Source organism: Molothrus aeneus, chromosome 13 (assembly GCF_037042795.1).
Source record: "Molothrus aeneus isolate 106 chromosome 13, BPBGC_Maene_1.0, whole genome shotgun sequence".
NCBI lineage: Eukaryota > Metazoa > Chordata > Aves > Passeriformes > Icteridae > Molothrus > Molothrus aeneus.
Genome location: NC_089658.1, coordinates 5,431,871 through 5,457,141, shown reverse-complemented (window position 1 = coordinate 5,457,141; position 25,271 = coordinate 5,431,871). Strand labels below are relative to the sequence as shown.

General features: G+C 40.4%; 1 protein-coding gene across 4 annotated transcripts in view; it reads right to left on the bottom strand.

Annotated features, from left to right (window-relative positions):
- APBA2 (amyloid beta precursor protein binding family A member 2) overlaps nt 1–20,537 on the bottom strand; it is an 83,992-nt gene extending 63,455 nt beyond the window's left edge. For 2 of the 4 annotated variants that reach the window (XM_066559139.1, XM_066559142.1), the window contains exon 1: nt 20,426–20,537. The gene's annotated coding sequence lies outside the window, so the exon portion shown is untranslated. Of the gene's footprint in view, nt 1–16,195; nt 16,354–16,405; nt 16,490–20,425 lie in introns of those variants that run through there. The other 2 variants (XM_066559140.1, XM_066559141.1) reach the window with 2 other exon arrangements.
- Nucleotides 20,538–25,271: the final 4,734 nt, after the last annotated feature.

The window sequence follows — 25,271 nt, the reverse complement described above, 5'->3', positions numbered from 1 at the left end:
TCAAGTCCTTAACACAGTAGAGCTTAAAAGTACTGCAAAGCTTGGCTGTGATAAGGTTCAACCCTTGGGATTAATGCCAAGAGGTGGCAGTGAGCTGCTGTACCACTGCACCACACTGCAGCAATTTTCCTGGGCTAACCCACAAACCCATGTATGCACTCTGAATCAATAAGCAGCATTCCAACGCAAGCATTTACAGAAATACTTCAGGTTTCCTGGCAAGTCTGATCTGAGGAACAACCCCACACATTTCAGTCAAGTAAAGCTTCAGCAAGTATGTGTTTTAAAGGTCAAGGAGGGAGTAACTTCCTTTTTGGGATAAGAAGGGCCTGTACCATACTCTCTTTTGGCAGAACTGTTCATCCTCATGTTGAGGCATGAAGTTAAAAGGAATCACAAAAATAGAGGACTAATGCTCCTACAGACAGGATGTAATAGTGGGCTAACAGAAGCTGCCATGCTGAGATGATGCACGAAGGACATACTCCTCAAAAAGACTCAAAAAACCTTTGCCTACTGGATAATGATAATGAGCATGTGGTACTTGTTCTTTAAAAAACATCCAGCACCTTCAGAGGTTATACAGCGGCCCTGAGTAACCTGGAACTCATTCATGTGCAAATATATCTCAAGTTGATTATGGGTAATAAATTAGGGGTTTATTATCATTATTAATTTGGGGAGCAGAGGGCCTCAGGAAGAGACAATTCATTGTTTATTCTATAGAAAGAGCAGACATTTCATTTCTTATCAGTTACTCCACTGGAGCTGAAAGATGGAGCACAAAAACAAAGTATCCTTTTAAGACCTTATGAATTATAGTTCCTATTTGGGTTTTCTTTTATTTCACTGCAATTATTTTGAGATACATTTTAGCAGGGACTCAACCATAAAACACTGTATTGCTAAGTAAGAAGCACACAGGAAGAAAAGAAACAAAAATGAACTTTACCACAGCAGACCTTGTCTACCCTAGTAAACACTGTCTATTAGATTATATGCTGGTGATAATAATCTTTTTTCTAACATCTAATAGGTATTTTGTCTGTTGTTAGGAAAATCAATGTGTGATTTGACTTAGCCCATTCTAAGTCGTAAATTAATGTAAATTTTTAACTGGACACAAATCCTGATCAATCTCTTACTCTCTCTGATTACTACACTTGAGTATTTGTTACACTGCTGGAGAACACATCTACTTGTGAGTTTCATTTCCTCAACAGAGTTGCTATTTTCCACTGCACAAAACATTAAGACAATTTCTGGAGGCTGTCAAGAATATCATACTTTTATAATAGCATAACTATTATGTTAACTAGGAGGATTCTTAAAAACACCAGTAGCATAAAAACATTTGAGGGAGTATGTATTTTGCCATTAATTCTTTTCTTACTTGAACATCCCTAATTTTAGAATCAAAATACTTTGAAGTTAAAAGTGACATAGTTGGAACATAGGGTATTCTTCTAATTCTTTAGGTATCACATTTAGCCAGCTAGTCACACTTACTGCCACCTCCATTCTACTTTCATTTTAGTATTTTTTTTTCAAAATCATGGACTCCACCTCCCTAGAGTTAGTGCAGCAGTCTGGTGGACAAAGCCTTGTCTGTACCAGATATCTCCTGATTCATTTTTTCTAGAGCAATTCACCCATCTATTCCTTTATCATCAGTTTTAGAACAGAATTGCTAAAAACACACACAGAGTTATTCAGAAAAGGATGCTTAAAGTCAACACATAATTGAACTTAGATTAAATTTTAAGGTAAATTAATTAGTCTTCTTAATATTTTCCAGAAATCAATTATATCATCAGTGATGCTGGGGGTATGGATTCAAAGTGTAGCTCAAGAGGAAGGGATAGGTATGAACACAGAGGGATCTTAGAAATAACCTGAAATAAGAAATAAACCCTCCCATATACCATGCAAGTATTAATAAGTAAATGGTGCCTGTGAACATTAGGTGGAAGAACAGATATTAAAGTGGAGAATCTCAGATACCTGTAAATCTCATCTGTCATCCGTTCTTTTTAGCCTATTAGGATTATGATGAGATGTCTCTCAAAATCCCTTCCAAAGTGTTCTGATTTGCCTCTGATACATATTACTGTGGTCACTGTAAATTTTAAAAAGCTAGACAAAGATCATTTAGTTTCATCAGTTCAACTTCAAACCATAGTGACAAGCCATCTATTCTTATTTATTTTCATTTTCCTATTCAGCTCCAGCTGCAGCCCAAATACATCACCATAAGCAGTGAAGCAGGAGTCTGGAGAACAAACAGTTCATAGGTCTGCACAAAAGGACTAAAGCACCTTATTAAAAATAAATGCTAGTGCTTCAGTACTAAAAAAGCCCTTAATTGTATCATAGTGTCACCTTTACTACCTGAGCAGTGAAATTTGAAGGCTCTAAAATTGCTCAAAGGGCTGATGATTAGCACCTAGGTAGGTCTTAAACTATCAAACCCAGTGTTTTTCTATTCTTGAATTGTTAGTTGCTATCTTGAGAAAGATTTTCTTTGCATCCAGAAACAAAGGTGTGGCAAGCAGTTAGAAGAAAATAAACCAGCTGCTGCTCTGCATAGAAAATCACTGCATGGCACCAGTTACAGATAATAAAGGAAACACTGGCAGAAATCCACTACATGATACCCCAAACCACTACTGTTTACACTCTGTGCAGTGTAAAAATAACCAATGACATCCAGTCATTGTTGTCCAGGTCTGCAAATCTGCATCCGATTTGATTATAGTGCCTGACAAATGAGAATGCTATTTCCAATTTCAGCCAGCCTGACAGACTACAACTGCACTCCTGCAGCCCTGAGGCAGAATATTTTGTTTGTTCAGGACAAGCCTGATCTGGGATTTTGTTTTCTCTATTTTTTCACCTTTCATTTAAGCTCAGGTGAATTTAAGCCTTTTCCTCAAAGTTCTTTAGCACTGAAATGATGACATGATGCAGAGGAATTAGCTGAATAACCCAGTAAAGGCTCTTCTCAACAAGACTGCTGTATTTTATATCTGTCAGGAGGTGCTGAGGTCTGGGTGAGTTAAAGAAGGAGGCTTAGAGCAAATGAGTAAAGAGAGGCAGCAATGGAGCATAGGTATAAAGCAGACTATCAGGAACAAGCAACACAAGCAGCTATGTCTTTAAAACCTATTTGCAACAGATCAATTAAGCAATGAATGGGGTTTTTTTTTGTGGAATTAGGAAGCTAATGTAGGAAGATGACTGACTAGAAAATTATAGGGCACAAAAAGACAGCAGTACAAAGTACCAATGTGCAAACCAAATGGAAAAAAATTGTTGCAAAGCAGGAGCACACACTGCAGGTACCTAACTCCTATTCTTACTATAAAATCAAGGTGTACATTAAGGAAATCTGTAATTAATAGTGTCTTCTATGAAACTACAGTAAATAAAACTATTCAGAAGAGCAGGAAGTGACATATGGTCACTCCTTCAAGGATAATGTTCCTGTTCCAAAGATATATGAGCTTTTTATTTAAGGGGAGATGCAAAGTCATGCAGGAGAGTCCAGTCTCTTCTTGTCTCTCTAAGGAGATTTAAAGGACTCTTTCCATTTAAATGTAAAGGTGCTTCTGCAGTAACAATACTAAATGCTGCAGAATTACCTTGCCTGAATCCACTGATCAACAGTAAATCCTAACTGGTGGCACAATTACAAAACACAAGCCAAATTTGCACAGTGCTTTGTGGATCAACTGTGGCATTTTATCTCTTCTGACATTACACGGGGCAATGCCCAGAGGTGCCTCCTGGTCACCTGGAGAGGGTTACAGTTTAGTATTCCTAAATCACTGAATTCCTAATCATTTAATACACTGTTTTTATCACTATTCTTCATCATATTTCTCCCACAAACAGAAAATTCCAAGAATAGTATTGGCTAAAGATGGTGGCAGTGAGACTGAATTAAAGGACTGTCAGTTTTTCCTGCTATCATCTCTATTACATCCACAATGTCTGACAGAGGTTTACAGAATTAACTACTGGCTGTCTCCATGGCTCATCCCAAAGCTAAGAGCCAGTCCTAAGGCACACTGTCCTTCACACAACTGTGTCTTTGCTGCAGACATCAATTAAGGATGACACATCAAGCTGTATATGGCCCTGTGACGCTGCACAAGAATTCATTAGGAAGGAAAGTCTTATATTTTTAAAATTATGATTGGTTTAAAATAAAATCTAAAACCTAAAAGGAGTTTTAATGCAGAGCAGCCATGTTTTCACAAAAATATCTGAAAATATTCCTGGGGCAGAGATGTTTGAAGCCCAGGTGAAAAGGCTCAAGAACATCTCTGTGTGGAACACACACACATGCTGTCCAATAGAAGAGATTTGATCATTCATTTTTTGTCTGTGTGCTTAAGAGGGCATATTCTTGTGTTTATCTAGACTTCATTTGATAATTACAAATCAGGTAATTATTGAAATCCATTAATATTTCCTTATGGTATTTTTCTGAAGCTTCTTCCTAGGAGGCAAGACACAATTATTCTTAGGATGATCTTTGGATGCAATTGCTCCTAACAGTCACAGCTACCATGGTATTATTTCAGATGTACTTCCTGGCTGCATTTACTGGGCTCTCTTTCCTCTTCTTTTTAGTGAAGAATAAATTATAAGTCTGTTTTGTTTTAAATCAGACAGTCTTGGAAACAGCATAATAAGATATGACAGGTTATAGCAGAAGTCAACTCCTGAGAATTCTCTTATTTCCCCATGCCAAATCTGAAGATGCCATAAACTCAAATCCTCTCTGCCAGTCATAAAATTTTAATTAGCTAAACTAAAAATACTGGTACTATTTACCACTGTTCTTATTTATTTCTTAAACTGCTAGACTTAACACTTCTAAAGCAGGTTACCTGTTTCAGCATACACGTGAGCATCCTGTTCAGCTTCATTACAATTAATCAGTAATCTAGTCTCTTGTTTCTCACTGCCAAATGATAAATGAACTACTAGCTACATTCATGGATGGAATATTAATTTATACAATGCCCTGGGGTACTTCTGTGTGTAGTCCAAGACGCCTCATGGACAGATATCGAAAGCTTTAGTAGAACTATGAAACAAAAAAAGAGTAAATCTAGTCAGGACCAGCTGAACTATGTGAAAACAGTAGAGATCTGTATCAGCACTTGTGGTAAACACCAATGAGATATAAAAAATTAAACACAGACATTGCATGGAATAATGAATTCTTCTTTTAAATGCAAAAAACCAAGTACCTTTCCGTGTAAAGAATAACTTTCTGGAGGTTTGTGAAGAACACTTTGACTTTTTCAAGGTCAAATTATGTTGTCAGAGTATAGCACTGTATGTGTGTTGTGTAATGGGGAGATTTGTCAGTTCTGGAAGTGATTTTTTTCCCCCAGTTGCTCTGCATCATCTGCTCAAGCTTCCCATTACATGCATGAGGGCAGCAGAAGGATCCAGAGGTTCTGCCTCTGGCCTTGCCTGTTTCAGCATCCCTTACATGCTGCAGGCTTTATCTGGCAGGGGTTTTCAGCTTTCTAGAGCATGTAAATGACCTTTGCACAGGTGCAGAGTGGATACATAACTGTTTGCCTCTTCCATAGTCTTCTTTCTGGTTTATCTGCATTTTTTCTAGTCTTTAAATACCAGAGATGATGAAGCATTAATTTTTAAGTGGTGGAAGAAAGTAAATAAAATACCAATAATCTGGTGATACTTAGTAGTACCAAAACATGTTTAAGATGCATTATATTACAAAACTACAGTATAACAGGATATACCTTTTTTATTTACTAGCTCTAAAAACATAATGAAACTTCAATGGGGAAATTCTGTCCTCTGTTGGTTTTTCACAGTCCAAAGAAAACTGAATACAGGATGAAGTCTTGGAAAGACTATAGTGGGGCCTGCAGACCCCTGTAAAATGCTAGACTACATTTTGAAAACTCATAGCACCCCAGCTCAGAATTATCAAATCAAGGCATTTGGTCATTTGAGCACAAACTGCTTGAGTTTTGAGCCTATCAGCAATCCAGAATGGCTCTCATAGCACAAGAAACACAGCATAGGAAAATGCTTGCCAAGAACAGAATAAAACCACTGAGAAAGAAACAGGGTTATTTTCAAATTTCTAGCATAACAATATTAATTATTATGAAGCTTTCTCTCATAGGGATTTTTTAAATTCTCCATTCTGAACTTAATCACTGCACCATATATAAAATAATTTCAAGCTTTAATTACAAAAGAATAGGCAACATATTTGAAAGCAGAGATTTAGCTAACTCAGGCATTTCAAGCAAGGCTCACATTTTGATGTCACCTTCTGTTCTTGCATTTTAATGTTTCAGGCATCCTGCTTTATGAGCAGGTTATCATTTATTGCACAGCAAATGTTGGAGAGCTCCTGTTCTCCCTGGACCTGGCAGCTCAGAACAGGATCAGAAACTGGTGTAGTCTCAAGATCTAGACTTCTACAGGGAATAAAGGATTTATTTTTCAAGCATAGTGTATATGGAGCTGCTCCTGCAGGAATATGAAAAATTGGTCTGCATGGAGTGTAAGACTCTGTATGAGCCACAGCAGACACATTAACAGGCATTTGTCTGAGGTATCATGAGACAAACTTGACATGAGACTCAGCCACATCTTTGTTTACCACCTTTGCAAACACTTAGAGTCTTATTAGGCACACAGAGCACAGTTTTGACTTCTTCATTCCAGAGGCAAGGTTTTTGGAAGGAAAAAGCATTGGATGTGAGCTTTTGAGCTTCTGCTGTAGTGCTTTTGGAAAGCTAATCACCAGATTTATCAGTAAAGGACACACTAAAACAGCATTTTTCATCAAACATGCATCAAACTAAGGGAGGGCTCCCAAGGTGACTCCTCATCAACCTACCAGGTTAGCATTACCTATTCGATTTAAATTTAAAAACAAAACAAAACCCTGGACCTATCATGTATCATGATGATTGAATAAACACTTACTTCATCTGAGATAAAAGTCATTAAATTAATAACTGCTGGATGCTTCAAACATCCAGCTATCTGAAAACCAAAGTCTGAAGATGAGGATTTATAAATTGCAAATGAAAGAACTAGTCCCCTGTGATATCAGGCAAATGAACAGCATGTTGGTAGATGTTAAATCCTAAAGCATAAATAATCTCCTTAAATCTACATCTGTGAAACCCAACAGTGAACTTAAAAAAAATAGCTGTCCTTTATGGTCAACAGAAAACAGTTTAAGCAAACAAAAGATGAAAAACAGGGTAGCCAAAAGGCTTTTCACTATTGGATTGTTGGATATAGAGGACCTGGGTGGAATTGACCTGATTTGGTTGAAAAAAAATAGCCTACCATCCTACAATTTGCAATGCAAATTTCAGCACATTATTTAAAGCCATTAAATAGAAGCAATCAGCTATGGTTGGATCATCCACAGTAACCAGTGTAATTTAAGTGATGATATCATTGTTTATCCTCACTTGGGGTAGGTGGAGTTTTACATTTAGGATGTTGTAGCTCCTTTGAAGTTGGGTTTTTGGTTGTGTAGACAAATATTTTGCTTTCCACAAAGGTACCAAGCACTTACACAGAGGTTTAAATCTGCCAGCTGTAACATGCTGTGCATACTGAAAGACTAGGATCTTATAACTCTGTCAGGAAGACTTAATTAGTAAGGTGAATATTTAGATAAAGCCTATTTCCTGTTCTATTTAAGGATCTATTTCCAGATGTTACTGTAGTGTCACACTAGGAAATATGTAAATTAGGTTGATCCAGACTGAGTTTTCTGAGATGTAAACAGTCTCTCCTATTGTATTATCAATGCAAAGAGTAACATCTGAAGAAAGCCTTCTCTTCACCAAGTTAGTGAAAGACACTTAACATAAAATTTGTTACCTAATTCTCCTATTTCACATCACAACCTGTATTTGGTTTGATGTGATTTATGCACTCACATCTTTCTCCTAGATCAATTTCCTCCATTCCATTTTAAAGGAACCAAAGAGGTTATCTGCTCCGTATTTATACCAGCATCCACAGATGTTTGCCATTATGGGTGGGGGGTTTCTGGTGTCAAGCTGAAGGGCAAGAATGCCTTCATGTCCATATTTATGTTCACATAGATCAAGGACTGTAGCTCCATTTATATGCAAAGCTGCAAACTCTATGCTTGGTTACTCAACACTCCAGCAATGACTGCCTATAATTTATAGACAGAAGATGACAAAGTGCCAGTTATGCAAAGAGCTTTGAGCAGATAAACAGACTAGTCTATGCAGATTTCTATCTGTGAAATTGCAATACCAAAGACAGTGCTCTTTTATTTTGGAGAACTGAGCTAATTTTTTTTCCCTTCTTTTTCCCCTCAATGTCTTCATTGCTTAAACAGAAAATTTCAAAGTTTCATTTCTTTTCTGATGCTACATAAAGTACAAATAGCATTCATCTTGGATGAAATAAAATATGGAATTAGCACAGTTAAATGATTCTTTGAAAAAATGTGACTTTGGCTATCTCAACTGTCTACCCTTTAGTTTGAAAAAGTTTCTCAGTAGAGGTGGAAAAACCCTTTTCATGAAATCTGGAGGCAAAGTTCAAGTGAAATTCTTGATTTATCAGCCTTTTCTGTGCTAGAACTGTAGGTATTAACTGTGTTGTTTAAATTGCTCCATTTACAGCTAGGAAGAGAGGCATCATTACCTGTCTAGGCTATGATGCACAGCTCTTATGCCACTAGATCCTAATGGCTTGTAAAGGAGAAAAGAGGAATGTGGACCTTGTCTGGTAGGGGAAGTTGTTGAAAACTGAAGAACTGAGTTTCTTCAGACAAAGCAGGGGAACAAAACAATCCCTTTGTTTACTCCTGAAGTTTATTCCCTATCTTGAGTGGTTCTGGTAACAAAATCAAGGGACTGAGTATTTCTTAAAGTTTCTGATCGTCTTTGGAAAAAAGCATTTTGATTTTAGGTGATTTCTGTAACAACACAACAGAATCTGTAGGATTGAAGCCTGATGCTATGAGATGATATCCCATAAATAAATCACTTCTGAGCATAGTTCCCCTCGCCCATCAGCTGGCTGAAGGTCTTAGGAAGCATTCATTTTCCTTTGGACCTTCATGATGATAACTGCATGTTTCATCTCACTTTTGCCAAGTCATTATAAGGTAGAGCAACTGTTCTAAATAAGACAGTAGATCCTACTCTCTACAGGTGTCTGATAAAGCTGAAATATTGTCATTATGAAAATAAGAGTAAACAGAAATATTCCAGCAGAAATGGTAGAACAGATTGGCATGAGCCTTTGGCAGCTCATAACATGCTATTTGTATTTTTTAGTCTCTTGAATAATCCTGGACTCTGTGCATGTCACTCCTCCATGCTCATTAGCTTCATGAGAGCACAGGAGATGATAGCTGGCTATCTCTTCTTTGTCTTCTCTGCCATCCTGTGCTCTGCCAGAGATGGGAACATTGAGACTTCTAGAGGTCTGTCAAAACCCTCACTACGTGAAGTGTCTGGCCTACATTTGGGGCTGATTTATTTTTCTTTTCTTCACACACAGGTACATAGACTTTCCCTATCAGTGACTGACAACAACAGTGCAGCATAGAGCAGGGAGAACACTGAGAACTCACTGTTAGACAATATTCTAAAAAGTATTAATACAGCTTCAGCCATTCTCTTGGAGGAAGTGTACTCTGTGATTGAATAATATGCAGTGTCAGCAAGGTTAATTAGATTTACAGTTGGCCTAAACAAGAGATTAGGTTTTGGCTGCAGCTGGCTTAACTGCAGCATGTAAAATACTGGCATTACAGAGGAAAAAAAACTCTATGGAGCAGATCTGTTGGAGTAAAGGCACTAATCCTGCAGTGCAAGGTTGCTGTACCCAAGGTTATAGCTGGGCAGCAGTATGGAAGCAGTATGGAGCCTCATGCTCCATACCTGATACATTGACTAGCAAAGGACTAGGGGAATATTAATGAAATAACATTCTCCAATATTCTAATGTCTTTAGAAATAGATATATAAAAAAGCTATATATAAAAAAGTGTGAAAACAAGAATTTCCCCAGCATTTTATTTCATTTGTTGTAAGATAAAGTTTAAATGTATTATTTGATACATGCTTATTTAAATGTATTTAAATAAGCATGTATTTCCTAGGTTCTCTGTAAGTGTACCTACACACTTGGCTAACACTTTCAAGAATTAGCATCTTTCCTTTAAAGATGAAACAGTTGAAAAATCACCGAGGCATCACATTGGTACATTGTGGGTCAGTCCATTTTGTAGTTGTCTACGAATTTTCCAATTCAGAACTCTGCATCTCTCATCACTAAACATGCAGTAAGTAGTTACTGAGGCAAGAATGTAAATGGCAGTATGAGTCTTGCTGATTTATTCAGTAATTTCATCATTTGCTCATAAATAGACTGGTTTGTCTTCAACTGATGCTCAAGGGAATAGGTATATAAATTTTGATATCTGGTTTAAAGTAAGTAATGCCTACAGTTGCATAAATATATAGATATATGACACAAAGTATTATGGCTGGCAGAATAGGATCCTTAGAGGCTACTAATTGTATAACTGTTATGCTCATTGGAAAAGTCAAACACAGACTAATTCCTCTAGCAATTTGAACAATTTCTATTTTTCTATCACAAGGTCAACGCTGTTTCACCTTTCTAAGCTTAATTATTATCAGCAACAACTGAATTAACTGAACAGCTAGCCCATGGCAGGTGGTAACCAGAAGTTCCTGTGTTGCAGCCTCAGGCAGCCACAGTCCTGCTGGGGCTGGGGGACGTTCCCAGGGACAGGAGCACTGCAGGGAAGGCTGCAGCTCATAACAAAACTGAAGGCTTCAAAGATGCTTGAGCTGCACCCAGTTCAAATCAAAGGTCAACTTCCAGCTACTTAAAGATATGTCACAGTCCCTTAATAATGGAATTGTCCACACTGTAAAACAACAACTACCTAACACTGTGCACCCCTCCTGGGCTCTCCCAATGGACTGACAGGCTCCTGGAAGGCTTCCCTGCAGGATCCAACTTTGTACCATCCTATGTAGCCTAGCATTGCAAGGGTATAATCAACTTCTGTGCCTCCTGGCATCAGCCCCTTTACCAGATGCAAACCCTAACAGCCACATTATATATTCCTTTCAATTTAATTCTTCCTCCTCTATTTGCTATAGTCACAACTTTCAACTGGGGGCAAATAAATCCTAAATTATGTGTGTTGTGGAAAAGTCCATTAATCAAAATTTCATCAGCTTAAGTATTCTGCAGAAATACCTGCCACAAAGAGCTTAAAAATCTATAAGTTGAAAAATGAATAAAGCAGGCTTTGGGGAGTTTGTTTAAAAATCAAACACACCCTCACTCCCACCCCCAGTGACACAGTACTAGTAAAGAAAACAACAATGAAAATAATGTAATAACTGAAAAGCTATCCTGTTTATAGTCTCCAGAGCAGAGAGCTTTTTATCCACATGCTATTCATATTTACACAGGCAAAATATTTAATATGTTAATCTACAAAGTTAATTAGTTTTATCTTTCTAGTTTAACCCAGCAAGAAGGTTAACAGCAAAATGCAACTAAACAGTAGCACCAAATTAAGATTTTCCAGTTAGGTACGCTTAAGTTATATTCTCTAATACTTAGAGATATATCTATAATTCAGGTTTTACTAAAGGTTTGGTCTGCATGTTATTGATTAAATCCAGTGTTTCACAGTCTTTTGCTACCATAATATGAGGCTATATTGGCCTGGTACCACTTTTTTATACTATTTTTACCACTATTCTTTTTATACTTTCGTACCACTATTCTTTCCCTCTGACAGATTAATTTAAACAGAAGTTACCAAACTGTGAAGTGTCTTTAGACAGGTCAGTCTTTTCAGCAAAGACAGTCTGCTGCTGCCTTCTAAATGCCTTCTGCCAAGGGGTCCTACACACTTGGTTGGCTCATAGGCTCCAGCACAATAGGTTTTTATCTTTTTTTTCCAATGGCCTCCATTTTATTCAGGATGCTACTGTGGTGTTTAGTTAAGTTCCCCATGTATGGTAAACTTCAGACTTTACTGTTTAGGAATTTCTGTTTGAATTTCCCCCATTTTGTGAGGGTGCCTCAGGATGATCCTGTGACAAGGAGAGAGGAGGGGCCAGGACTGCCACAGGGTCAGCCTGAGGAGCCCCAGTCCGTGTGTCAGGGTGACCAACATGTGCAAGCTGCCAGCCTGCCAGGGAGGGGCAGCCTCAGCTGGCAGCCACAGGGAGTCACGAGCTTATCTGATAAGGACAGAGATAATATCTCAAAGACAGTATGGATTTCATCCTGTCAAGAAACAAGACTCATTGTGCCAAGGCATGGGGAAGGTGGGAAACTCAGAGCAGTAATAAACAGTTTTTGTTTCCTAACTTTCCAGAGGGATTTACCAATATTGTAGCAGGTTGCTACATTACTTAATTACTACTTTAAATAGGAATATCATTGAATAGAGGAAAGTATGTAACACCATGGACTGTTGACTGATAAAACAGCTCGTTCAGAAACTCTGGATGACATCTGGCTTGTTTATATTAATCAGGAGTGGTTATGAGTGTTCAAGTACCATCAGAAAGTAAACTGGTAACTCCTGCTTAGTACATTCAAACAGATCCTAGTTAATAGTAAGGAACTTATTTCTACCACAATTGCTGTAGCACTGCAAATCACAAGAAGTCCAGAATTAAAGGTATCATATTGTGCACAAATGTTTAAAATACAAACTCCTAGTTTCTTCATTCCTGGAGCCTGAGTATAAGCTCAAAGCTGTGATTCTCACACATCAGAAGCTGGAGCCTAAACTAAACCATGAAATATTGTAGGAGTCCCAACACTAAAAAATGTCAACATATCTAAGTTAAATCAATGTTGGCTCAAGAATAAGACAGGTATTTTACTGAATTGTGACAAAAAACTTTAAAAGCAAATATAGATATATGCACAGGAAGGAAAATAATACAGTTGCAAAGGTATAGTAGTGGTGTAATACATAATTCCCCTCCATCTTCCCCCAAAATCAGTATCTCTTAGTTGGTGGGTCAGTTATAATGCATAAATTGAATAATAAATGGAGGACAAATACCAAATTAAACACATGCTGTAAAGATAATTTATTATCACTGCAGATAGGTGTGGAATAGCTGTGGCAAAACCTTAAGGTGGTCTCTTTCCAAGTACTGAAAACAACCAGTATCACAACAGATAAGTTTTACTTGGTGAAAACTGAGACTTCCACCTACCACTGAAAATATAAAGAAAATCCCTTAATTATTAAAAAAAACCAAAAAACCACAAAAGCCAATCAACCAAACCAAAAGGCAAGCAAACAAAAAAATTCCTACCAATACAACTGAGTTAAAGACACATTCCTGATACTACACAGGTATTTTCATGGCAACTCTTCCATCAATAAAGCCAGTAATCATTAACCAGAAATGAAGAATTCTGCCACCAACAACCTTCATAATGCTGGAATCTGCAATACAATGCAAATCACTATTTACTAGGAAGTGTTCCCTTCCAGTGCTCATTTTATGCCTCTAATGCAGCACTGAGCATGGAATTTCTAGTCACCAACAGAATTCCTTCCCTTTCATTCATCTAATATGCAACAGCTCTTATCTCCTGGGCCATAACATGTCAAATACTTCTACATAATTAAAGCCACACTGATTGACTGGCTAAGAATATCACAGGGATAAGTTTCTTTTTAAAGCTGCCTTATCTGTAATCAAGAGTTGTCTTCCACTAACACAAGATTTTGTGCCTAAAGGACATTTTATATATATCTACACACACACATATATAGAAATAATGTTCCTTTCTCCTCCACAATAACAAGAAAATATCATCATACTCTGATTTCCCTCTGTTGTATTAAATTGGAGAGGACAAAAGATGGCAAGAGGCACTCAGTAAGGCAGGCAAAATGCATATTTTTTTAAGTATGGAAACGATGATGAATATTCCTCCTTTGATATAAACCTTTACTGCACTCCCAAACAGAATCTTTCCAATATTTCATTGCTTCATGCGTATCTTAGATTTGTTGTGATGATGGAGTTTATTTTAGAAAAGAAAATTAAAATCTGTAGAGGCCAAAAAACCATGAACAAATTGGTGATGAGGCTTATGTCTTGTCAGGTTATTTTATATTTTAATGTACTGTTAACAGTTCATTCTTTTTAAATACAAATCTAAGGGCAAATTTAAATATCAAGGCAAGCAATCTGGTAGCATGGCAACAATGTGCTATGCTGCATAGTAAGAATTTGGAACTATGCAAGCCTGCTTCTTTCCTATACTGGATCATTTTATAAGAGCAGAAATAAAATTAAGTTCTTTGTAATTGCCTTGATGATTATTTATCTATTAGTAGCTGTAGTGGTCTTTGAAACTCAAGACAGCACAGCAACCCTGTGCAGAGTGGTACCAGTCAGAATGGCCACCCTTACCAACACAAAAGCTGCAGATTAGAAGAACAAAAAAGAAAAAAAAAAGGATATGTTTAGTAGCAGTGTTTAATACAAGATTTCATTCCCAGGAGAGCAATTTGGTATGGATTTGAGGAGCATAGCAGCTCTGAAGCAGTCTTGCTTCTGCATGAGAAACAGGCAATTCCAACTCCGTACCCTCCCCCAGATGTGTTGAAAAGGCATCTCTCAGCTTTCAGTGTATGAGTTTTGAGACCTATTTTAAGATTCTACTAAACAAAAAAGGTGCACTTACCCTTGCACTGAAATAATTTTTGTGGTAGCTCGTATCAGTGATTCTTGAGAGTAACATCAATTTATTGATACCATTTCACTCTTGGTGATTGGGACAAAAAGGTAAAATCCTGTGACATTCTAGAACAGAATCTGTTCTGTGCCACCCTCATTCTCTTCAGTTCATCCAGTAACTCAGGCATATTTTACCATGTTGCTGGAGCAGGAAAAGGCAAAGTTAACTATCACTTCTGATTTTCTGATCTTGAAGGGCACACTGGGTGACCAAGAGCCCACCCAAGCACCTTTGTTTCTGGGTAGTGGACGAAGGCAATAAAGATGTGGATGGCATTGTGGGAATATTATTTTCTTTCTTATTCTTCACATAAAGATCAGGTACTTCCCTGAACCTGAACAGTGAATTCCAAACACAGCTACTCCTTCTGGGAGGTTTTTTACAGTACTGCTTGGATTGGTGCTGGCCCTATAGAACTTGTGCTTCTCACCAGGCATTCCCGTGTTACATAACATCCCTTGGCATTTTGGACTCCAGTGGTCAAATCCAGGTCTGCACCCTCACCAGAACACTCATGGTCAGTGTTACAAAGCTGTTATTTAGGTTGTGAGCTTGCTGCTGGTTTTGTACATTGAAGATAGAAAGAAGTAAATGTGCCTGCTATGACCACATTATGAGTTCATAGCTGAATCTAATCTCTGTACTCAGGTGAAAGACTTCTAAATCTTTCTGTCTTACACTTAATCTTCATTAAATTAATAAATAAAATAAATCTTACACTAAATCTTCAAGGGTCAGCTCCTGTGAACCCTTAACACAAAGGTAGAATACATACACAAGAAAATCTTGCAGGGTCAGGTCTCTCTTGGAGAATATTTCAGAAATAAAAAGGATTTCACTCCTCAGAAATTATTAGGGTTACTGTACAATTGACTTGGGAAGAGAAACTTATACAAAGCTTGTAGCTGAGAAGTGTATCTGTGAAGAGAATCTCTCAGTAAAGGGAACAAAAGCAATCTGGAAAATAATGCAAATTGGTGATATGCTTACAAATATTCCTAATATCAATTCACAAAAAAAAAAATTCAAAAACTCCATTCAATTAATAGACTGGAAATATTCAATCTGCCTTTTAAGTAATAAGCCAATATAATTTTCTATGTGGCTGAATCTTCATTATTAGGTCTGTAACTAGCAGGGCTATTTCCTGAAGGAAACTTCATCTTACTAATTCAAACCAGACAACTACCCTGAGATACTCCTCATGCAGCTCCCACTGCAAGCCTGGGTTGCTATCAGTGGATGTCTGCATTGCAGAAGTACTATTTGAAAATCCTTGTCTGGACTGCAAACCTCACATTGGTTATAACTGACATATTTTGTATACCTTTTTGCCAACTTTCCTCTTCATTTCCTTCTATTTCAAAAGAAAATGATGCCTTCATGCATGAGTATACTTCAGAGGATGCATCTCCAGCAGCATTTCACGTTATCTGAGGACAATGACACTTGCTCCCTGTCATCCCTACCTACAGGGCTTCTAGTTCTTCTCTTTAGCTTAGGTGGAAGCACCTATGAATCCCAGAGGTTTCCATACCGGTCTTTGCTCAGCTCTAACTTACTCCTCTTGAAGTGCAAATCACCTTCCTCTGCTGCAGCATGTGAATGAAGACAGTAAGTACTGCAACAAAAAAGGAAAGGAATGTCATGTACTCAAGTGACAGTGCATTTACCTACCAGCATCAGAAACAAACTGCTCAATCCATACGTTTTTTACCAGTTGTGCAAGGCCTTCCTTCCAAAAAAATAGTATTGTTAGCCAAGAGAAGACCTAGGTTCAGACAAAACTGAGAATTTGAATGGAAGTTCTATTATCATGGATGTCATGGCAAAGCTTAAGTGGTGCATGTTCAGTTTCTGCAGACAGCAAAAGCCTAAAGCACTACACATTTCACCAATCACATGGTGCTGTCTTGAGCTGCTTTTCATGCAGCTCTCATGGGTCCTCAGGAAAAAATAAATCATACATGTAATACTCTTCCCAGTAGACTAAAAGCATTTGCCAGTACTTATAATGAGCATTTGACTCAGTAACTGCAAGTTTTTTGAGTGTCTAAAAACCAGCAAATTCTGATTCTGCTTCCAGTTCTTCCTCTTAGCTTGTGAAGCTCATGTGACTGCATCAGTGCTTTATTTTCTCTAAATGTAACAACTACCATTACATCTCTTGCACAGATGTTGCAAGGCTTTAATTGCTCATAGTGGTGCCAAAAGATACCTCTCAGTAAAAGCTCTTGCTTGCAAGTAGTATGCAATTCTTTTTTGTTTATTTTGAGCAAGTATCTCTTCCTTGGGAGGCTTATAGTAAGGTATTAGTTTGTATTAATGTAATGTGCTATTTCACACATAATAGAAGTTAATATATCCTGTATCCCATCTTTGTTGAGATGCATAGATTAGTCCTCGAATGGAAACTCTAAACCTTTCTTAAAAAATCTGACTTCTGGAAACACGTCTGCTTCTTGTCTCATGTACAGATAGGCACAAACAGAATCATAACACTTCAGATTGTTAGGAATGTCAGAGATCTCTTTTGCAAGATTCTGCTCAAACCAGGGTCATCAGTGAGCCCTGACCAGTTTGCTGAGGGAATTATCCAGTCTGGTCTTTACAGAGACCATACAACCTCTCTGGGATACCTGTCTCCATGTATGATTGTCCTCGTGGGGCAAAGTATTTTGCTTGTATCCCGTCTGAACCTTTGTTTTAATATGTTCCTTTTGTCCCTCCTTCTTTGGCACATGCCACTGGGTTGAGTCTGGCTCCAGTTTCCTGAGGAGCTCTCCATAAGGACTGGAAGGCTGCTGTTAGGTCCCCCATAGCCTCCCTTTCTGCAGGCTGAGCAAGCCCCACTCCCCACCCTCTGCTCAGAGCTCGGCCCCCAGCCCCAATCACTTCAGTGGCTTCTGCAGAACCCCAGGTCTTTAATGACTCCTTGTACTGGGGGAGCAAAACTGGACCCAGGGTTATGAATGTCACCTACTGGGTGCTGAGCAGAAGGGAATAATCACCTCCCTTGGTGTCCTGGCTGCACTGTGTTCGCAGAGACCAGGATGCTCCTGGCTATCTTTGTTGCCAGGGGTTGTGGCTGGTTCTTGTCCAGTTTGCTGTTCACCAGCACCTCTGGGCCTTTTTGGCAGGGCTGCTCCTCTGCCTCTACCACTACCTCTACCAGTGCTTAAAGCATGAAATGATTGCCTTGCTTATTTAAACACAGGGAAATGGACTTAAAAACTCTGCAGAAGCATCTGAACCCTGATGTGTTCAAATGCAACACAACCAAGATGTTTTCTGAAACAAACCAGAATCCTCCATGTCTCTCTGTGACTTTCTCCAATTTCTCCACCGTCAGTACAGGAATATAAACTGAAAGATGTTTAAACTATGGTATTTTCACAAATTATTTCTTAGCAAATGTTCTTATCACAACAGCTGGAGAGATGGTAAAATTATGCTTCTTGAAGTGGTTTCTCGTGTTCACAGCCTTAAGCAAAGGTCACTTTTTAAAGACCTACCTTGTTTAAATTCATGTCCAGTCCCCAACCTGAACCAGCATTAATCAAGTAACTACACAAAACATGCTTTTAAAGATTCCTCCTTAGAACTGTCATACTTTGACCAAAAGAGCTGAGCCTTTATGGCCTTTTCAAGAACACTTTTCCTTTACTATCAGAGGATCAAGAGGGAGCAATAACGTAGCTGCTGATGCATTTTTAAAAATAGCTTCAGATATTTCCAAGTGCAGTTAGGGGCTAAACTATCAGAGAATTTAGAAACTCTGACAGTCAGGGTTTATAAGGACAGTTCTGCAGCATGAAATCCTATGAGCTCCAAATGGACTCACAAGTACAGTGGCTTTGAATTCAGCAGTTTAGCTCTTGCAGAACGACATATGAAAGAAAGGCTCTTTCATCTTGTCTGTCCCATGGATGATACAATGATAAATTGCCATCTTATACTTGACATAAATGTCAATCTTTTGCTTCTCAAACACATAACCTGCACATACTGTATTTTATCTTAAGTGGCAATAGGACTTAAACTAGAATTCCTCCCCTTTAAAACTGTGTTATATTTGAAACACTGCGGCTAACACAGAACCACAAAAAACTATGACAGTAATTGTTTCTCTTTTTCAGTTCTACTTATTAATTAATGAGGGATTCTTGGGTAGCAGGCATGATAGATAAATACCTTTTCTATTTGAAACAGATTTCCCAGCCTCTCCTGGGAGATTATAGGGTGGACTTGGCCAGGTAATGTAACTGAAAACACTACTTGCATTTTTCAAACTGGTCACAGTAATTTCAGAATTTTCTTAAACATCACTGCAATGCACATTATCTCTGTACTATACACGTTGTATGATCTCTTGTCTTTATCTAAATTTCTTTTCTTGTATTTCTTCACTACCATGCAACAACCACCAAAACAACACTGAGGATGCAAAGTACATAAATCTGAAAGCACAGATTGCCAGTTGAGGCAAAATAAGGCAGTCTTTGACTTTCCAAGATGCAGCTCTAAATGCAGTATTCCCTTCCTTTCCCCCACCCCCATCCCTTTTGTTACGGCAATACAAGGCACCACACACACACACATTCAAAAAACTGTTCAATAAGAGGCAAACAGACCATGCTATAATATCTCGTGCTGTTTATCCCACCAAATATCAGGTATTCTTAATTGAACACCCTGTTCCCTCCAGATCTCATGATGAAGGGAACGGGGAAAGAGCAGATCAAAGGCTCTGATCCCTTTGCTAGAGTGGAGACATGAAATCAGAACGAAATACAAACTCCGAGCGGTATTGCATTACAGGAGGGCTCCTCTCGCTTTTCTTTTCACTCTTAATAAGACAAACGGACTTAAGCCTCCCGCCCTCCCACCAAACGCTGGCATGATGCGGATGCTGCACGGCCGGTCCCCGCGTTACCCGGAGCCGCTGTCCCGGCACGGCGGGGCTGAGGCGGCCGGGCCGGGCTCGGAGCCCGCCCCGTCCCGGGGGAGCCGAGCGGAGCCGCAGCCCAGCCTCGGGGGAGCCGAGCGGAGCCGCAGCCCGGCCCGGGGGATCGCCGCCGGTTCTCCCTCGCCTGCCGGGGAGCGGTGGCGGCGCCTCCCCGGGCACAGCGGGGACGAGCGGGAGTGCGGCAGCCCCCGGTGCCGGAGCCCCGCGCCGCCGATCGCGGCAGCGCCGGCCGCTCCGCCATGCCGCAGGGGCTCCCCTTCACCCCGGCTCCCGGTCCGCTTGCGGGCAGCTCGGTTGCCAGGGGATGGGGATGGGTATGGGGATGGGGATGAGGATGAAGATGAGGATGGGATGAGGCGGGAGTAGCCGCTCGCGGGGAGAGCAGCCCCCAGCCGCGATTCGAGGGGAGTATCGGCCGTGCTGGCGGGGGCCAGGGTCTCCCCGCTCCCCTGAGGGGACCCGCGGGATGCTGCCGCCCCACCCCCGACGGAGCCGCCGGTGCCCGCGACGACCCCGGCCGGCGGTCGGTATGTCCGTCGGTCGGTCAGTCGGTCGGTCAGCCCCCCGCCCCGCTCCCCCGGTCCTTACCGCGGTGCAGCGGCGGGGCCGGTCCCGGGCAGCGGGGCAGCCGCAGCCGCAGCCGCTCTTTTGTGTGGCTGCCGAGCGCCGCACACCGCGGCGGGCCCGCCCGGGAACCTGCCTGCGCCAGCGCCCGGGAACCTGCATGGCGCATAGCGCCCGCGCCGCCTCACGGCCCCGGCGGCAGCGAGCGGGGGGCGGCCCCGGGCCCCGCAGCCCCGGGGGCTCGGTGGGACGCACTGACCTGTCCGCCATCCACCGCCAGACCGGGGCCGGGGGCTGGGCCAGCTCCGCGGTGCCGCACTCCTCAGTGGCGTCCAGCCACAGGACGAGGAGCAATGGTCATAAACTGAACACAAGTTTCACCTCAGCGTGAGGGAGAACTTCTTCACACTGAGGGTGGCTCAGCGCTCGAAGAGCTGCCCAGGGAGGGTGTGGTGCGTCCCTCTCTGCAGACACTCCGAAGCCAGCTGGACGCGTTCCCGTGCCACCTGGCCCAGGTGTCCGTGCCTCCCAGCCCTGGCTCAGTGCTGGTGTCCGGGTGTTGAGGGGAGCAGGCTGCGGGCCCGGCCCCAGCTCCCCTGCCAGCCCCCGGAGCCGCAGCTGCCACAGCGAGGTTCGCTGGGTGCCCCATCCCGCGGTGGCACTGCCCAAGGCCGCTCTGGGTCCCCAGGGAGCCGCTCTGACGCTGGACCGGAGCTGGGGGTGTTTTGTGGGAGTCTCCACAGCATCTCTCTGCAAAAAACATTCCTGAATGCCATGTCATCCTGCCAGGTGATCACCTCACCTTTCCCTGCTGCTTGAGGTGCTCCAGTGCAACAAAAAACCAAACACCAAAAGTTTGAAAATTATAGCAGGGGACAGCAGTGGACTCAGTCATGTTCCATCATACGGCCAGATTTATGAGAACAAATCACGATTTTTGTGCTCTTGTGCAAATAATACATAGATCCACCCCTAAAGTTTAATAATGTCGGATTCAATGTGTACTATTTAAAAGCTCACTGAAGAGGGTTTCTCTAAGAACATTTCTTATGGTGGATGATAGACACAGTTGGTTCCTCAGGCCTTTTATTAGAAACCTCTAGATGTTTTAAGGACAGCTAGGTGATAGTGACTATTTTGTATATAAAGAAATGCATATCTTACGGCAATTCTGACTGGCTTTGCTAATAATGATGCAAATTTGAGATCGTAGCTAATCTTTCTCGCTATAGGAAAAGTAAAAAGCTGTCCTAGTGTAATTATACTGCACTGCAATCAGTCAGGTATCAGTGTTTACTGTAATAGCTGTGTGCTCAGCATGCTGTGTGTTCATCTTGCCCTGGTGTTAGCATCAAGGCACATCCCATGTACATGCACAGGTCCTTCATGGAAACACCATTTTGTTGGGGGAAGGTTTTAGTTTTCAGTTTAGTTGTTAAGGTTTTTGTTAAGACTCTCCTTTTGCTGCTGAGAGGCTATTTTCTGGCATGGTTTTTCTACGGTGACTTTTCCCATCTGTCCCTTTCTACATCCCAATTACTTGACAGATTTTGGTTTTCTTTTGAAGATAGTAAAAACTCAAATCATTAAATGTAGTGCATGTATGTTTTACACAAAGCTGCAGTGTATCTGCAGATAAAATCTGTAGACAGGTTGTTTAAACATTTGGTAAATGATCTTTTAATTAGTATTATTAATTCTCAAAATTGTTAACTTGATGAAACAGCCTCATATGCATAATAAAATCTCACTTTATCAAAATACCAAAAGCAGTATTTCCAGCCCAATAGGCAGGTGTTTTTTTAATGAAGTTACTGCAGCTGCAAGTATTGTACCACAACTGATCTCTCAAAGACTTCAGAGGTCCCAAAGGGAGTGGGATATATTTTTTAACTTTTTAAAATTTAAGTTTCTAACAAACATTCTCCCTCCACGTCATTTTGGAGACAGTGACTCAGACAGATGGTTTATTATGGAAAATTACATACCGAAATGGAAGGTAAAAACAGGGTGCATGATACCAGTCCATGAATCTGTCTCTCTTACTCTTCAATTTCTGGAAAAAATCATTTCCATAAAAGCCAGCCATGGGTGCAGAGTTGGATATTCCTCTTATTTAATGCAAATTGTGCATCACCACATATGCTTTCAGGGTACCTGCAATTACAAATTAGTTCAGATCTTAAAATCATATTTTGAACCTGTCTTTATTAAAAAATTTTCATTCATGATCTACTTCATAGAAGATTTTAGTACCTATTTACTATTTTTGTGTTAGCAGTAACAGTTGAAAGGCCACTTTAGATTAGACCTAGAAAAGTCATTAAATGCTTCAAAATGTATCATTACTTTAAAATGTATCAGAGAACTCTTCCTCATTTGTAAATCTATGCTATGAATTTTGCAGTTAGCAAAGCTTTTTGACAATATACAAGATAGTGTAAATGAACATTAAAATTGACAGTTGACATAATTTTATAGATATTTAAGGATCATACAAGACACAAACATCCCTCCTTCACAATAAGAGAAATATTTATTTCATAATTTGTTCAAAGTGCTTTGAAAATGCTTGTCCAAGGTGACAGATTTGCATTCCTAAGTGATTGAGCTCTTCCATTGTGAAATGTCAGCCCTAAGTTGATTAATTTATACATTGCTGTTAGTTTCCATTTTCATAGTAATTAACTAGTTGAACTTGATGATCTTATTCGGTTTAACAGCCTCAATTTGGCCAACATGGCAACTGCTTTGGTAAAAGAACTGGTATTGAAACAATTAATTCTGAGTTTTTCCTCTTAGTTAAGGGTTCCTATGTCCAACTAACCCATGCCACATCACTACAGGAAGAATTCCTTCTAAGGACAGAATCAAATGAAGTGCCAAGGATATCATTGTCCATACACTCCTAGGGTAAGTACCTCAACCAGATAATGTAAACATCTCCATGTTTCATGGCCTTTCTACGAGACTTCAGCTTGATATGGTAATAATGAAACCAACAGAATTCAGAATGAAGTTCGGGTGCATTAATAGCAGAACAAGCATGACAGGAAGGAACTTTTTGCAGAATTGCAAAACTGTTAGGTTATCTTTCTTTTAAAAAGCATGCAGTTAGTTCTTTTCTCAGCTTTTTAAGTTTGCTTCTAGTTTTGTCTCATCATAAGGAATGGGATTCATTCTGCAGCCTGTTCACCTCCTCCCACCTAGGAGTGACTTGAGGGCTGCAGAGAGGAAGTAAAAAAAGATACTTTGCATCATTTAATTATGAGCTCTTTAGCTGCCTGAGTAATGTTGATGGAGTCCAGAAAAATGTGTCTTGTCTGCCTTGGGCAGCATAAAATGGGAACATGCTTCAGCTCAGAGGGGGAAAAAGGCACATGGAGAGACTGGAACAGGGAATTCACACTTGACAAATGGCACAAGCGTGAGAAAATTTACTGGCAAAATACTAACCCTCCATCTTCTGAGAAGCTTGACATTTCAGAGAAGGTTTTGCTGTTTTAAAAAATCCACCAAACAGACAAAAAACAAAAAAGAAGAGCCTATCCTCCCTTCCAAGATAATCAGGCTCCAGCTATTTGAATCACTGTTGTTCTTCCCAGAAGTTGTATAATGGTGCAAGAGGGGTGTATGGTTAAATGTCCCTCCACTGAAAGGAGCAAATCACAGTTCTCTCATTCCCCAGTCTCCATCCCTGAAATTCCACTGTTTTTCTGGGTGTTACCCCCCTCTTATAATCATGGCAGTGAAAAAGAGTAAGGCCCATGTATGTAAGCCCTGTCCCAGCCCCTTGGTAGGTCAGAACAACAACTTGTGAAGGCTGCCTGCCTTAAGGGGAAGGACTACACAGTTGATAGGGGCCGATTCTGTTCCCACTGAAGTCTAAGGGAGTAAAGTTTATGAACAGGAACTTCTCTCAGTTATAGCTGTCTTCAGTTCCTTTGGATATTCTCTAAGTCTGTAGCTCCAGAAGGGGAAATTCTCCTGGCCTGTAGCACACACTCAGACAAGTATGGGGGTCTGATCCCATCCAACTTTAAGAGCTTTCAGGAACATGATCCAGTTTTGTGTACTGACTAATTTGCAGATCTAAACTCTCTTTTGCAGGGCTGGGGTTTTATGTGCATGTGTGTTGATGTTTTCTCAACTTCCACCTTAGGAGTAGTCAGTAAAAAGGTATGAACTGTGAGATGGGAGCACAATTCAGATACAAGGAGCAAAATGCATCAGCTGATTTAGAGCTGGGCAACCTCATGTCAGTCAGTCAGGAAAATTGCTGGTTACTAGCTAAAAAGTAATACAAGCTTCACAATCATCAGGTGGAGCAAGTGTTTACTTAAAAACGTCTGTTCTCTAGCACTGTCTTGTAAGTGCACAGTTTGTGGTGATTGGGAGTGGGACTGAGCCTCATCCCCAATGGGCACAGTTGTGAGCAGCAGGTGAGCAGCACTGCCAGCAATGAGCCATGGAGTGCCCAGGGGCACTGACCAACACCAAAGGGAACAGGGGGCACACAGGTGCAATGCATGAACAGTAAGGGTATAAAAGGTTGGGCTAAAGAGCAAGGAAGAGCAGATATTTGCAGCCCTCTGAAGTGACAGGGTGTTACTCTGTATGGGCAGAGGCCTGAAGCCTTCTGATGAGGTAGGGTGTTACTGTGCATGGGTGAGTGCTTAAAGCCTGCTGAAATTGTGTGGGGGTGCTCTGTGTATCGTGGCTGTCTCAGCTGTGACACTACCTCAAGCTGCTTACTCTGTTGATAGATATCATACATAGAAGTCCATCTCCTTCAGACAGGCCAAAGAAATGGAGAATAAACTATGGGTGGACTGTTTCTGTTGCACCAAACTAAGGGTATTTGGTTTAA